Here is a 15926-nt window from a genome sequence, read left to right as displayed (position 1 = left end):
CACTTTCAGTGGCGCACAGCCTTGTGGATAAGCAGTGCTGCCATTATCGGTTTGTTTCCAATGACAGAATTGTTTATTAAAGTGCGACTTTACGCAAGTCACATATTGTGTACGTGTCTGTAATGAATATCGACTTCTGAGTGTCCAATAAGAGTCCTCATTAATTTGAAAATGAAAAGTATATTCTGTCAGAATGAGAAATTATATATTTTTGAGCTTTGCTTTTAAGGGAAAATAAGGTTGCTGGAACATGAAGCAAAACATTACGGTTAGAGCTGCGTTTATTGTTCACTCAACAGACATGGTATAGGAATGTACCATGTTATGGAGGACTATATGATGTGGTCAGAATCTATATCTATTGATGATGTCCATTTCTCCACAAGTCCTTTCAAACAAGCCATGAAGGAGCATTAGCAATCTTTAGATATTACAATGGTTAAATGAAAATGTATTTTTCTCTAATTTCATGTAATGGATGAGGGTTGGGCATACAACAGTTTGCATAGTTCTTCAATTAGCTTCCCCACCAAATAACAACAGGGCAGACTAACCCAAGACCATCACAGTACTTCACTTATCAATGCAGGCAAACATATTTGACTCATCCACCTGATAAACAATGCCATTGAGCAGCTCTGCTTTATCGGCATCTGTTTACAAGCTTAATGGGAGGATGCTCGGTAGATACAAACTGGAACATCAACTTGGCCTCATGCGGCAGCAATGTCACAAAGCCATCCACCAAACATGGAGGCCACCTGCTGTAACTCTCCATTATTTTAGCAAACTACCTGCACCAGAGGCCAGGAGATTGTGATGAATTATGCTTCAGTGTTGACTCAAAAATTCATGCTACTTCAGCCTGGAAAGAATCCAAAATACATTGTGCATACTGTATTCTAGTCTGACCGCTTTAGCATCGAGATTCACTATCTGCTCAGAAGGAAAGGTGCGGACAAGGAATAATGCTGACCTTTGGACAACAATCCAAATTTAAATTTGTAAGTGGTTTCCCACCCTAGGAAATGGCGGGCCAGAATTCTGGTTGCATTACTTACGTATTGTCTTACATTAGAACTTCCGATTCGTCCTCTTTAAATCAATGGAAAGTTTTAATGTAAGACAATACGTAAGTAATACAACCGGAATTCTGGCCCGCCATTTCCTACTTCATATTCAAGGCTCAGTTTTGACTTTGAAGCACATACTGCTCAGAAAACATTGTCTTAAAAACCGCTAAAGTTGAAACTTGTTTCAGCGCTGGTGCTGAACTCTTGTTCTCTCTTCAAAGATGCTGCTGGCACAGTTGAATGTTTTTAGAATTTGCCAATTGTTGTTTTACTTTTTCCATTACATTCCCCCACCCCCAGAGTTCTTCAGAGACCAAATTGTTGTCATTCATAATCTATTGATGGCATAACATAGATCCTTGTTCCTAACTATATCCCATTGTTTCTTGCTCAAAGCCTTTTACTTTCTTGAACCTCAGAGCTTCCTAATTACTTATGTGTCAAAGTGTCCACCTGTCTTTAACATTTTAGAAAACCTTAAAATCCAAACTTATCATTTTTGCAGGCGCTCTTTGCAATCACTATTCATTACAACTTTGTTGACATCCTCAACTACAAACCTTGCATTTGTCCACCCACTCTGGGAATACATACTCATTCTGACAGCAGCTTCCAAATCTGTAACCTTTACTTCCAAGAAGGACAAGGCAAGTGGAAGAACAACATCTCCAGGTTTCTCTCCACACCATCCTGACTTGGAAATAAATCATCACCGTGTCTAAATTTTGGAACACCCTCCCCAATGATATTGTGGGATTTATTTCACCAGAAGAATTGAAGCTGTTTAAAAAGAGAAAATTGCCCTGGGTAATAGATGTAAACATTAACCATATCACGCAAATTGAAAAATTGAAATATCCTTTATGTAAAAAATAAAGAGCTGGAGGAACTCAATGGATCAGACAGGACCTGTGGAAGGAAAGGGACGGACGATGTTTTGGGTCTGGGCCGTTCTTCAGACTGATTTATTAATACACTTTCAATGACGCATTTTGGAGATGTAATCATATGTCAGTCTTGCACGCTCCATGTGCTGCAAAAGCAATATCATCCCAACAGGGCATTTTTGGTTAATTTAATTTATCATTGTTAATGGCTGTGTAATATTAGAGTTTAAAAAGAAGGAAAAAAAATCATATGTTTAATTAGAATTGGGAAGCTAGTTTGGAACACAACAATCAAAGACTGTGATTAATCCGACGATCATTTTTATGTCACATATATACTGTAAACATCCACTGATATCTAGCCGTCAATGCTAAGGGAAAAAGGAAGTGGTGGTAGAAAATTATTTCTTTCAACTTTTATAGCAATCATCATCTGCTTCGCAAGCAGTCCAATGGTAATGTCCACGTTTCATTTATTATCTTAACAAAAGTCAGCTGTTTTTCTTCACTTCCTCATTTATAAACGTAATTGATTTTTGGAACAGCAACAATGTAGGACTAAATGTAGGCAATTACTCTGCCAGCACTCTATATGCTCTTTTATTTTCCAGGCCTTCTTGTCAAAACTGATGTGGAATCATGCCAATAATTCTCTCATTCCACACTTGCAAAGATGCTCATTATCCTACATGTACCGAGTTACTTCTCTGATTACAAACACTCTGGCATATTAATTTGACTCACAATCTACCTAAGGGACATCAATAACGTTGAGGCATTGAGTATTGCTTTCTACTCATCATTATTTCCGGCAAGTTAAACAGGTGCATATCAAATCCAACTTTTGTAGAGATATGGAGACACAAGAAACTACAGATGCTGGAATCTTGAGCAAAACGTCAAAGTGCTGGAGGAATTCAACAAGGTCAGGCAGTAACTGGGGAGGGAATGGATATGCGACGTTTCAGGTTAGACCCTTCTTCAGACTGAATGGAGTGGGTGGAGAATGCTGGAAAAAGGTAGACGTATTACCGAGCCTGGCAAGTTATAGGTGAACATAGGCACAAGAAGCTGGAGTAACTCAGCAGGTCAGACATCATCTTTGGAGAAAAGGACCTGAAACGTCACCCATTCCTTCTTTCCAGACATGCTGCCTGACCCACTGGGTTACTCCAGCTTTTTGCGTCAATCTTCGGTTTAAACCAGCATCTGCAGTTCCTTCCTACACAAGTTATAGATGAATGCAGGTGAGGGAAGTTTGATTGGCAGATGGGTGGAGTAAGTGACAGAGGCTAGAGGTGAAAAGGAGTCAAAAGATTGTCAGATAAGGAGAGGAGGAATGAAATGTAATGCTGGAGGGAGAGATATGGATGGAAGGGGACAGCGGGGAGGGGGGAGGGGGGAGGGGAAAGGGAATAAATGAAGGGAAATGGGAAGCTCGGGATGGGAGATGAGTGTGTGAAGGAGGGGAAAGGAGCAGGGTGAATGGGTGGGAGATGGTGGGAGAAATTGGAACTCATTGGGGTGGAGGTAGAGGAGCACAGCTAAAAAAAGAGGGAGCAGCGATACCATAATAAATAATTCATCACAATCTGCTGTTTTTGGCCGATATCACAAAATGTTTAAAATAGGCTATTAAAAAAGTATTGCTACCATTTTGATGATAGCTGCATTAATGTAAACTTGTGTGCAAATTTGGTATCAAGAATTAGTGAAGTAGATTCTTGATACCAAATTTGCACACAAGTTTACATTAATGCAGCTATCATCAAAATGGTAGCAATACTTTTTTCTGCCTGACCTGGGATTCAACATTGCAATTGGCAGTCTTTTGCTTGCTAGCAGGAAATCCTGCCCTCGTTCCTCATCTGTCCTCAAATATCTGGACCAAAGTGACAGTCAGGAACACTTTCAGATGGAAAACATCAGCTGATTTTCCTTTCCATGTTCTCTTGTCCAGTGAAAATATCTAGTACTTTCTGCTTCTAGTTTAAATCATGCAAAATTCATGGTTTGTTTTCACTTTGTGAAATCACACATCTGATGATATTTTGTGTAAAATGTAATTTCTTTGTATGAAAAGGATTCCAAACGATTTAATGAACTTAATGAATTAATGAATGTAATGAGAGATTTAAAAACCAAACCGTTGCCTTCAATAGATTCCATGCCAAAGCGAGACATTTAAATGTTAATTTGTAGACTTCCCCTATCTCTTCTAGAGTACAAGAAAGCTGAAGTACATGAGAAATGCAGAGTTTCCTTTAGGGAATCCATCTTGGATTATTTATACAGTTTTGGGCAAGAGATTCTGTTGAGAGAGTCTATGAATAAAAAAAAAGAAAATTTCTATAAAAGGGTGAGGTCTTTATGAACTCACGCCTTGAGAAATTCAGTTAAAATCAGTAATCAGTATGTAATCTCCCGATTCCAAGTATCTACGAAAAGGCAAAATGAAGGCAAGGCAGTAGCAATGTTTTACCTGGAATTTAGCAAGGTTTTTGACAAGGTCACACATGGTCGGTCCACTGGACCTCATTGCAGTTGTTAGACAAAGCATATCATCACTTATTGCAAATACTGAGCCAATATAGAATAGATGTATTGTCCACTCAGAGATAGACAATAGACAATGGACAATAGGTGCAGGAGTAGGCCATTTGGCCCTTCGAGCCAGCACCACCATTCAATGTGATCATGGCTGATCATTCTCAATCAGTACCCTGTTCCTGCCTTCTCCCCATACCCTCCTTAAGGGCTCTATCTAGCTCTCTCTTGAATGCATTCAGAGAATTGGCCTCCACTGCCTTCTGAGGCAGAGAGTTCCATAGATTTACAACTCTCTGACTGAAAAGGTTTTTCCTCATCTCTGTTCTAAATGGCCTACCCCTTATTCTTAAACTGTGGCCCCTGGTTCTGGACTCCCCCAACATTGGGAACATGCTTCCTGTTTCTAACGTGTCCAACCCCTTAATAATCTTATATGTTTCAATAAGATCCCCTCTCATCCTTCTAAATTCCATTGAATCACACATGTGAGTACCCTGTACAGAAATGCAAGACTAAAATGCAAAGATTATTGCCTCCCATTCATCAGTTTCAGTTTAGTTTATTGTCACGTGTACCAAGGTACAGTGAAAAGAATATAGGTTTGCACAGCCTTCTAAGAACAGTCAACACTGTGTCTTGCACTGGGAGGCTGCAATATTTTTAACAACCTGAGGGAAATCTGTCAGAGCAGATTGAAGAGACAAACTAACCCTCCTGGCAACAATTCATTTGGTATGTGGTGAGAATAATTCAGCTCAGACACTCCGAATTGTTTTAACATGATTTAATCTGGGCATTTTCTTTTGACAAAGCCTTTTCCTTTTATATAGTGTTGAATGCAGCTGGGCTGTAATTTGTGTGTTTACTGCGATTACCCTCTGACACGAAGATAGATTCATTGTATTTGTACTGTTTGAGTTATTTTGCATGAAAAAGCCACGATGTGCCTGTGACAGAATGCTTAATTAGTTTCTGTTTTGTATGCAAAAATCAACAGGAGCTTGCTTAAAGACAATTTACAAAGATCCATACTGCAGACCAATATTTTTATCCATTTAACTGTGAGCCTTTCTAAGATGTAGGAAGAGACTGCAGATGGTGGTTTTCATCGAAGATAGACACAAAATGCTGGAGTAACTCAGCAGGACAGGCAGCATCTCTGGAGAGAAGGAATGGGTGACGTTTCGGATCGAGACACTTCTTCACTTCTTCAGACTCAGTCTGAAGAAGGATCTCGTCGACACAAAACATCATCCGTTCCTGCTCTCCAGAGATGCTGCCGGACCCGCTGAGTTACTCCAACATTTTATGTTTATCTTTTTAGATAGACAGGGTTACATCAAATTACAATGTGGAGACAGAGCATTTGACCAGTTTTAATACTTCACACGATCCTCAGCCCGTACTATCCAGTCCTTTCATTATACTCCTTTTTCACCAATGCATTTTCATTTGAATACTGTCTAGATACACGCCCAGGCTTTCTCAAATGACTGTAACCACTCCGGAACTGGTAGATTATGTTCAAGACAGTCAGTTTAGTCAATATTACATCTGGAAATTTCATTTCAGCCTAACTGAAGTGCAGACAGTAGAAAAATGAATAATTGCAATGCTTGTCTGAAGATGCTCTTGTTTTGAATTGTTTCTTGTTTCCCAGGGCCCCTTGCTATTCCCTTGGTGATGTTAAGTGCAGCTGGTCCATTCCCAAGCTGGGGATCACTGCCACACTCCACTGGGCATTCTATTCTCTGTCTATTATGTAGCATAACAATAGGACGCAAACACAGGCCAAACATAATGAGTGCAGAAATCTTGCAGAACCCATCTTGCTGCATGCGAAGAATAAAAACCCAAGGATTTCGCTTAGTTTTGTTTATTCTCCAAGGTACAGTGAAAAGCTTTTGTTGCGTGTTAACTAGTCAGCGGAAAGACAACGCATGTTTACAATCGAGCCCTCCACTGTGCACACATACACGATAAAGGGTCTGAAGAAGGGTCTCGGCCCGAAACGTCACCCATTCCTTCTCTCCTGAGATGCTGCCTGACCTGCTGAGTTACTCCAGCATTTTGTGAATAAATACCTTCGATTTGTACCAGCATCTGCAGTTATTTTCTTACACTACATGATAAAGGGAATAACATTTAGTGCAAGATAAAGTTCAACAGTCCAATTAAAGATGGTCCTAGGGTCTCCAATAAGGTGGTTGGCAGCTCAGGACTGCTTTCGAGTTGTTGGTTGGATGGTTCCGTTGCCTGATAGCAGGTGAGAAGAAACTGTCCCTAAATCTGGAGGTGTCGCATTTTTACACTTCTCTACCTCTTACCTGATCGGAACGGGGAGAAGAGGGAGTGGCAGGGTTGTGACTCGTCCTTGATTATGCTGGTGGCCTTGCCAAGACAACCTTAGCTGTAAATGGCTCGATCATAATCATGTATTGTCTTTCCGCTGACTGGTTAGCATGCAACTAAAGCTTTTCACTGTACCTCGGAACACGTGACAATAAACTAAACTGAAACTGAAAGATTGCCTGCTGTCTATGTCAAAATCGCTTCCATCTCTTTCGTTACTGCCGGTTTAGTTATTTTGTTTTTCTCCCCCTACCTATTCATTCCTGAAAGGACCCATGGTACCAAGGTGTAGATCCACAGGCTGTGGCAGACCTCTTCCCCCAAGCCCAATTAAATATTTTTCAGGCCTCTGCCCAGTGATATTGGAGGCAATAGTTGCTGAAAGATTCCACGAGATGCTCGCATGGCACGACACAGAAACAGATTGGCCATTTGAACATCACAGCCACTTTCTGTGCTGACTGCATCAGTTATAACCAAGGAGAAACATGATGCATTGAGCTGGACATGCCGGAAGGTTTGCTCAGGAAAAGTGGCATGTCTCGGGATGAGTGCTACTAATTTTGGGATTCTCATATGAAAACAAGTCCCGTGTCTTCTGGCCCTGCTTTGATGGTGATTCACCAATGGCTCTCTGACCTTTGACTCCTCAGGGAGTGCAGTAATGAAGATGAATTTGCTGCAGTTCCTCTCTAGTGACATTGGAGAGCCTGTCCCTAAAATTACACCAATAGAACAAAATGGGAGGAATAGCTGGAGGGGACAAAGCTAATTGAGACAAATTAGTCGAGTTTTCTGAAATGGATTTAATTGGTTGAAAGTAGATATACATGATTTATTTTATAATTACTATTATTCTAATTATAAACATTTTAATTGATTTTTCATTGTTCCTGAATATGTTTAAAAGTTTCTGAATGTTGAAGTCATTGACAGCATTCCAAGACTATGACAGCTTTGATGGCTGGCAAAGCCTGAAGGTTAACTAAACGTCCGAGTCTTTATCAGCAGCTTTATGGGCCAGGTGCAGTCCACTGCTTTCCCACCAACTCTGTCCAATCACCACCACACACATGAGTGTTTTATGGATCTACCAGTAGCTAATCATTTTAACTCTCTTTCCAATTCCCATTTCTGTCCTGGGCCTTCTCCATAGCCAGAGTGTTGCCACCTGCAAATTGGAAAAAAGCACTTCAGATTCACCTTGGGTAGCTTATAACCCAGTGGTATGAACATTGAATCCTCCAATTTTAGGTAACAGACCCCTGCCTCCATTTTCTCCCCTCTTCCCTGTGTGCACCCATTTCTCCCACTTATTTCCCCCTCTTTCCCTCCCCCCCCAACTCCATCCACCTACATTCCTTCCTCTGGCTTCGCATTTCACCCCTCATCCCTCCTTATCTGACACCAATTTGTCTCCTTTTCGCATCTAGCCTTTTCCACCCATCTGCCAATCAAAACGGCCCTCACTTCTATCCACCTATCACTTGCCAGACCTTGTCCCGCCCCCACCCTTTTTCCAGCTTTCTCCCCGCTACTACAATCCATCTGAAGAAGGGTTCCGACCCAAAACATCACCTCTCCAAGTCCTTCACCACTGAATTATTTCAGCACTTGCGTCTTAGACAGTATATTATGTTGCACAAACTCCTGTCAACATTCAGGGCCTTGCCATTTTGGAATGGGCCAGCTTAAGTTAACAAGTTAACACTCTTGTATCTGGACTAACTCAATATGCAGTTAGAACATATGTCAGCAGTGTTTTCATGTAGCTGTCCCCTGCCACCGTATCATGTGCAATACATGACGGAAGAAAAAAATGAATTTAAGGAACAAATGATTTGCATTTATTTAGCACCTTTCTTGACCGGAGGTTGGAGTCAGGGAGTTCTAGAGTGATACAATGCGGAAACAGGCCCTTTGGCCCAATTTGCCCACACCGGCCAATATGTCCTGGATACACTAGTCCCACCTGCCCACATCCTTCCAAACCTGTCCTATCCATGTACCTGTCTGAATGTTTCTTAAATGTTGGGATAGTCCCTGTCACAACTACTTCCTCTGGCAGCTCATTCCATACACCCACCATCCTTTGTGCGAAAAAGTTACCCCTCAGATTCCTCTTAAATCTTTTCCCTTCACCTTAAATGTAAAGTTCCCCCAAAGCAAAATGTAGTCAGAGCAGTAAGCAATGAGCTAGCTCTTCTACAGACTTAATTTTCAAGTTGCAAGACAAGGCTGCATTAATCATCCATTCTCCACACCTAGGGCACCCCTCACTTCCTCCCATTAGATGAAATATGCCTGTTAGCAGATTCATCCCTTCATCCTTGCTTAAGAGTAGTTTAATGAACTGTTCCTCAGAGCTGGAGGCAAATAGAGACTCCATAAATGTATATAACAAAATGAGAGGCATGGATAGAATGGACAGGATGGAAAAATTAAATTCTGGAGAGCATAGATAAAAGGTGAGCGGGACAAAGTTTAATAAAGATGTGCAGGGCAAGTTTTTTTTCTACACACAGAGGGTGGTGAATGTGTGGAACACGCTGCTGGGGATGGTCGTTGAAGCAGATACGCTAGTGGCATTTCAAGGACTTTTGGATATGCAGGGAATGGAGGGATATGGGTTATGTGCAGGAATATACGCAATGGTTTTGGCATCATGTACAGTGCAGACAATGTGGTTCGAAGGGCCTGTTCTTGTGCTGTTCTGTTCCATGTACAAATGATTAGGCAGCCATTTCAGTGCCCGTCCCGAACATGTGTGACAGCAGGTTTAAAAAGGCCTGTTCTCAGCCATCCTACATTGTAACAGGTTATGGTACCGCTCTGTCATGATGTGGTCTTGACAACACTATCTTTGCAGTACAGAAGTGCTGCCACCACCTACTGCCGTCTCAGATTGAGACTGCAAATTCTTACTCACATGGGAAGAGGCAGCAAAGTGTCCTCACGGTAAGAAGGATCAAGGATCACCCCATGGGGGCCAACACAGTGGCACAGGGGTGGCCCGGTGGCGCAGTGGTAGAGTTGCTGCCTTACAGCACCAAAGGCCCAGGTTCGATTCTGACAACGGGTGCTGTCTGTACAGAGTTTGTACGTTCTCCCTGCGAGTTTTTTCAGGGAGCACCGATTTCCTCCCACATTCCAAAGATGTACAGGCTTGTATGTTAATTGGCTTTGTTAAGAATTGTAAATTGTCCCGAGTGTGCAGGATAGTGTTAGTGTACAGGGAACGCTGGTCGGCGCAGACACGGTGGCCCGAAGGACCTGTTAGTTGCTCGCTGGCAGTTCATTTGCTGGAATTTAGTGAGAGACTTGTGAAACCACTTGATAGGCGTTCTGCTTCAGGGGTGCACAGAGTTCTGGCCCACAGAATAAGGTTATTCAACAGGATCATGTTAGATAAGGATACACGTCCTTGGAGCCCACAGTTTAACATTTCATCCAACTATATCAATGTGAAATAGATGTTCGCATGTTACCCTGTCCATTTTCTCTGTTGACATAAGGAACTGCAGATGCTGGATTACAACAACAAAAAAGACACAAAGTGCTGGAGTAACTCAGTGGGTTTTCTGAAGAAGATTTCTTTTCAGACTTTTTTTCCAGACTTCTGAAAAGGGGTCTTGTCACAAAACATCACGGGAGGGCGACATAATGGCTCAATGGTAGAATTGCTGCCACACAGCATCAAACACCCGAGTTCAATCCTGACTACGGGTGCTCTCTGTACGGAGTTTGTACGTTAATAGACAGTACACAATAGGTGCAGGAGTAGGCCATTCGGCCCTTCGCGTCAGCACCGCCATTCACTGTGATCATGGCTGATCATCCACAATCAGTGCCCCGTTCCTGCCTTCTCCCCATACCCCTTGACTCTGCACGTTCTTCCTGTGATCACGTGAGATTTCTCCTGGTGCTCCGGTTTCCTCTCATACTCCAAAGACATAAATGTTTGTAGGTTAATTGGCTTTGATAAGTTGTAAAATTGTCCCAAATGTGTGTAGGTTAGTGTATGGGGTAATCCTTGGGCGGTGCAGACTCGGTGGGCCTAAGGTCCTGTTTCCGCACTACATCTCTAAAGTCACCAATCCATATTCTCCAGAGATGTTGCCTGACCCACTGAGTTACTCCAGCACTTTGTGTTCATTTTATCTGCCCCTTCTCCTTTCTCTTCCTCTCCCACACCAGCTGTCTGGCTTACAACAGTCGTCTCGACAATTGCCAGAGTTCCACTCAGACAGAAGAAAACAAGCCATTTCAGATCTAACAGAACCATCGCTGGGCATCTTTACCTGCACCTGCCTTCGCCATCCCAGGAGGGCTATAGTTTATAGATTACTATAACTACATGTTTCCCAGCCAACAATGGTCCATTATGGTCTCCACCCTTCCTGGGGTCATCTGTTGCTGCCTCTTGTTTTGTTCTGGCCCTCTTTATCTTTCAGACTGAAGAAGGGTTCTGACCCTAAACGTCGCCTATTCCATTTCTCCGGAGTTGCTGCCTGACCTATTGTGTTGCTCCAATAGTTTATAGATTATGTTTAGTATGGAACCCAAATGAGCAAAAATCTTTCTTCATTCCTTTCGTTAAAGAAAATCAGATTGGGTTAAATTTCCAACCTTACACTGCTGACAGGTTCCATATCTGATCGGAACATATATCTGAAATTGGTTGCATGTTGCATCCAATGTTCCAGATATGACTTCAGAGCATTGGAAAACATGCACTGAAATTACTGACATGTCCTCCCAGCCGGCAGGATTCCCCACTGGGAGCAGAGAGTTGGAAAATTACTCATAATGAGATGCCTAATGGTGCTAGACAGCATGACAATATGTCTTGAAAAACAGTTCAAAGGAGAAAAGCCCAGGGCATGCGGATTCCATGTAAGGAACTGTCCTGTTGTTGAAAAAGCAAGTGCCTGAAAATTGCAGAGCCGATTAAGTCATTCCCATAGAGGCCAGCTTCAAGGAATTCCCTGACCAAAGCAGAAGAAAATCTACTCTGAAGCCGGGCATTTTTCAGTTTATCTGCCAGAAGGCGGAGCAGATAAATGAATCCACTGGGATGTTTATACCCACTGTTGAAAGATAGAAGTTCGGGGGGGGGGGGGGGGGGGGGGGGGGTTACAGTGGCGCAGCTAGTAGAGCTACAGCCTCACAGTGCCAAAGACCCGAGTTCGATCCTGAGCTCAGGTGCTATCTGAGTGGATTTTCAACGTTCTCCCTGTGACCATGCGGATTTCCTCTGTGTGTTCCGGTTTCCTCCCACATCCTAAAGACGTGCGGGTTCGTAGGTCAGTTGGCCCCTGTAAATTGCCCCTACTGTGTCCAGCGTAGATGCAAAAGTGGGATAACATTGAACTAGTGTGAAAGGGCAATCGATGGTCAGCATGGACTCGGTGGGGCGAAGGGTCTGTTTCCATGCTGCATCTTTCAATAAACCTCGGGGGTAGAGATGGAGGAAGAGGACTGTCTCTCCCAGCTTTCAAGGTAGCATCTCCGAAAGAGTGTCTGGACCTCATTGTTAAAATTCATCCAATTTCCTACCATCTAATATGGCAAATGACAAGTTCTTGCTCACTGAAATCAAGCATGTATTCTCAGTCCTAGAGGTGTATAACACAGAAACAAGCCATTCAGTCCACCACATCTCTGCTGAATTTTTTGCCCATCTACACTAGTCCTATTTGCCCTCACCAGGACTGTATCTTCTGAGCCTTGCCTATTGAGGTGTCTATTTAAACATCTCTTAAATGCAGTAATGGCATCTGATACATGATAATGTATTTCTGCAAGCAAGTCCAAAGTCAGAGTGTGATTTAAACACGAACCTTGGTTTGAGACCTCCTTTGTGTGTGGAGTATGCATTTATGAATTTGTTATCACTAACACAGAGATAAGAAACTTCTTCACTTGGGGCACTCTAGAAGTATTAGCTACAACCAGATCCACTTGAAAATCATTGCCTGATAACACTGAAAATATGGATCTCCGCAAACCACACAGATATTGAATGACACTGCACAAAGAAAGTAGGAAAGTAGGATATCCCGGTGAGGGAGCAACAAATAGAAAAAATGCAGGCTCAAGGAAGACTAACACAAAGGACCAGTGAGGGGAAATAATGTAGTGAGAAGGTCCCAACATTGACTGAAGAGTGCAAATTAAGATCAAAATAAATTTTCCAATATTATCACCATATTCTAGTGCATAAACTGATGATTCACATCACAGCATAAACACAAAACATGGAACAGTGCAGCACAAGAACATGCCCTTCAGCCCACAATGTCTGTCCAAACATGATGCCAAGACCTTCTCTTATTTACCTGCGCATAATCCGTATGCCTCTATTCCCTCATAATCAAAAACCGGGTCAGAGATGGATAGACAGACAGAGAGAGACATACAGACAGAGAGGATCAGACAGAGGGAAGGAGACACAGAGAGACGGAGAGAGACGGAGAGAGACGGAGAGGCACACGCAGACAGAGAGAGAAAAAGGGAGATAGAGACAGAGAGAGAGACACAAAGAGAGACAGAGACAGACAGAGAGAGACATAGAGAGAGAGAGACAGAGAGAGAAACAGGGACAGAGAGAGAGAAAAACAGAGACAGAGAGAGAAACAGACAGAGAGAGGGAGAAAAACAGAGACAGAGAGGGAGAGAAAACCAGACAGAGAGAGAAACAGACAGAGACAGAGAGAGAAACAGAGACAGTCAGAGAGGCAGAGAGGCAGAGACAGAGAGGCAGAGAGACAGAGAGGCAGAAAGACAGAGACAGAGAAACAGAGACAGAGAAAATATATAGATCAGGCAGATATACAAAGAGAAATTATGCAGTTGATGTATAAAGCTAATTTAGTTGTCCTTCAGTAAAAAAACACACTATTTTCTTATATAACACGAATAACTCTGAACATTCTATTAAGATTAATGCTTTAAACCAAAGGTTGCTTATTTCTGGCCTATTTTTTTTTTTTTTTAGAATGTTTCACTTTTATCCTTGTTCTGGAAATCCATTTAGATGTCGTTTTTAAACAGTAGAGAGCAATTCATGGAATACAAAACCCTTCAACCTCAGGGCATTTTCAGTCTGTTCTCTATCCATTATCTATCTTGTGAGATAAAACCAGATAATCCCAATGCTGAAGAGATCTGATAATACCGAAGCCATTAAAACAACATATGCGTTCAGGGTCGAAATCCATTATTTTTAAGCACAATCTATACTTTCAGCTTTATCTGGCTGTGAAGTACTTTGTTCAAACTTACCTGCATATATTTCTTAGAGAATTTCTGGACACCAACCAACAATTAAATTGTGAATCCAGTTTTCCTGAGGGTTACATGTCCAGCAAGTCATCCCTGTTTGCTGCCAATGAATAATCGTGCAGTCACAATCGGTGACCGGAAAGGCAGTACTCCTTACGCTGCGTAAAATGTTGAGACATCAAATTCTGCCCAGGCATGAAATTCTAGGTAAAAGAGTTTTAATTTTCCTGCATCTCTAAAATATTAGATTGGACAATTGAGTGCTGCTGCTCTATTATTAGTGTTATGGTTAAAGATTTCTAAGCCTGGAGAGGTACAGTGAAATAGCCAACAACATCTAACAGCATTTAAAAGACACTTGGACAGGTACATGGATAGGAAATGTTTAGACGAATATTTGCCAAATGGGACTAGCTTAGGTGGGAAATCCTGGTCAGCATGGAGGAGTTGGGCCGAAGGGCCTGTTTCCATGTAGAAACAAAAAACTGCAGATGCTGGTTTATACCTAACTCGGACACAAAGTGCTGGAATAACACAATGGGTCAAACAGCATCTCTGGAGAAAAAGAATGGCTGACGTTTCGACCTTCTTCAGAAACTTTGGGCCTGTTTCCATTCTGTGCGAGTCTATGACTAAAAGAAAATTAGCAATTCAATTCTTTAGATCCAATAATTTGTCCTTAATCAGTAATGCTCGAGTTAATTTGTGCTCAACAAATCCCCTATTTTGCATTAGATTTCTGGGTCATACAGCAGAGAAAATCTGTTATTTTAAGAGAAGCATTAACAAATTTAAAATAAATAAACAAATGGTCTGTTAAAAGACGAATGTGTTAAGATTGGTCTGTGAAGTCCACAGCTTCACACTACCATAGGATTTTCTTCAGCTGCTTGTGATTTTTACCTGTCAACTGATCCAGAATTTCTCTGCTGCCTTTCTATGCTGCAATGGGGTTAGAAGGATGAGTTTTTGAAATTCCATTGAAATGGAAGGGAGGAGATATTTATCCATGAGCTCCAGATTCCAAATTGCCCAGAAGAGCAAAAAACGGCTACATACACCAAATAACTAATTATTTACCCAACAGCAGTCCAACTAACTGTCACTATTAGTACCTGAAGATAAGTAGGAGGCAGAGATCATCAATAATACACCCAAAAGGTGGGCCAAGAACACATTTAGTCTTAGTTTTGCAGAAACAAATGATGTCAGTTTAATTGTGTCTTCTTTCATGGATTCACTAACCTGCTCACTTAATTCCTATTATGCAGTGACCCAACAGTTACCAGATGTATCACAAATTGATTACTCATGCACACTGTTTGAACTTTTGGAATGCTTTCTTAATCTGCTGTTGGGAAGAAAGTTTGCAACATATACATCAGTGTTCACTAAACGCCAGACATTCTCTAATACAATTTAAAGTAATACATAGGTTACACTATTCAAAAACAAAACTACATAAAATTTTCCAACATATCTCACCTAAATGTGATAAATGTCAACATTTAGAAGCTACATTATTTCATATGTTTGCAAACTGTATAAAAATTAAAAAATTCTGGGTAAATATTTTTAGCATAATATCTAAAGTAACCAGCACACAATTGGACCCAGATCCAAAATTAATTATACTCGGAATATTAGAATTAAATCAAACATTTAGAACAATACAAAGAAACTTTATGGATTATAGTTTAATAACAGGAAAAAAATTAATTCTAAAATTTTGGAAAGGCCCTACGGTCCCCACAATCAAAATGTGGATTATAGAAAT

At 41.5% G+C, this 15926-nt stretch overlaps 1 protein-coding gene across 4 annotated transcripts in view; it reads right to left on the bottom strand.

Moving 5' to 3' along the window:
• The window catches only part of cacnb4a (calcium channel, voltage-dependent, beta 4a subunit), a 281947-nt gene that overhangs the window by 100819 nt on the left and 165202 nt on the right, over positions 1–15926 (bottom strand). The gene's annotated exons all lie outside the window — the stretch shown is intronic.

This window comes from Rhinoraja longicauda, chromosome 8, assembly GCF_053455715.1.
Source record: "Rhinoraja longicauda isolate Sanriku21f chromosome 8, sRhiLon1.1, whole genome shotgun sequence".
In the NCBI taxonomy this organism is placed as follows: domain Eukaryota; kingdom Metazoa; phylum Chordata; class Chondrichthyes; order Rajiformes; family Arhynchobatidae; genus Rhinoraja; species Rhinoraja longicauda.
This window is presented reverse-complemented; position numbering and strand designations above follow the sequence as displayed.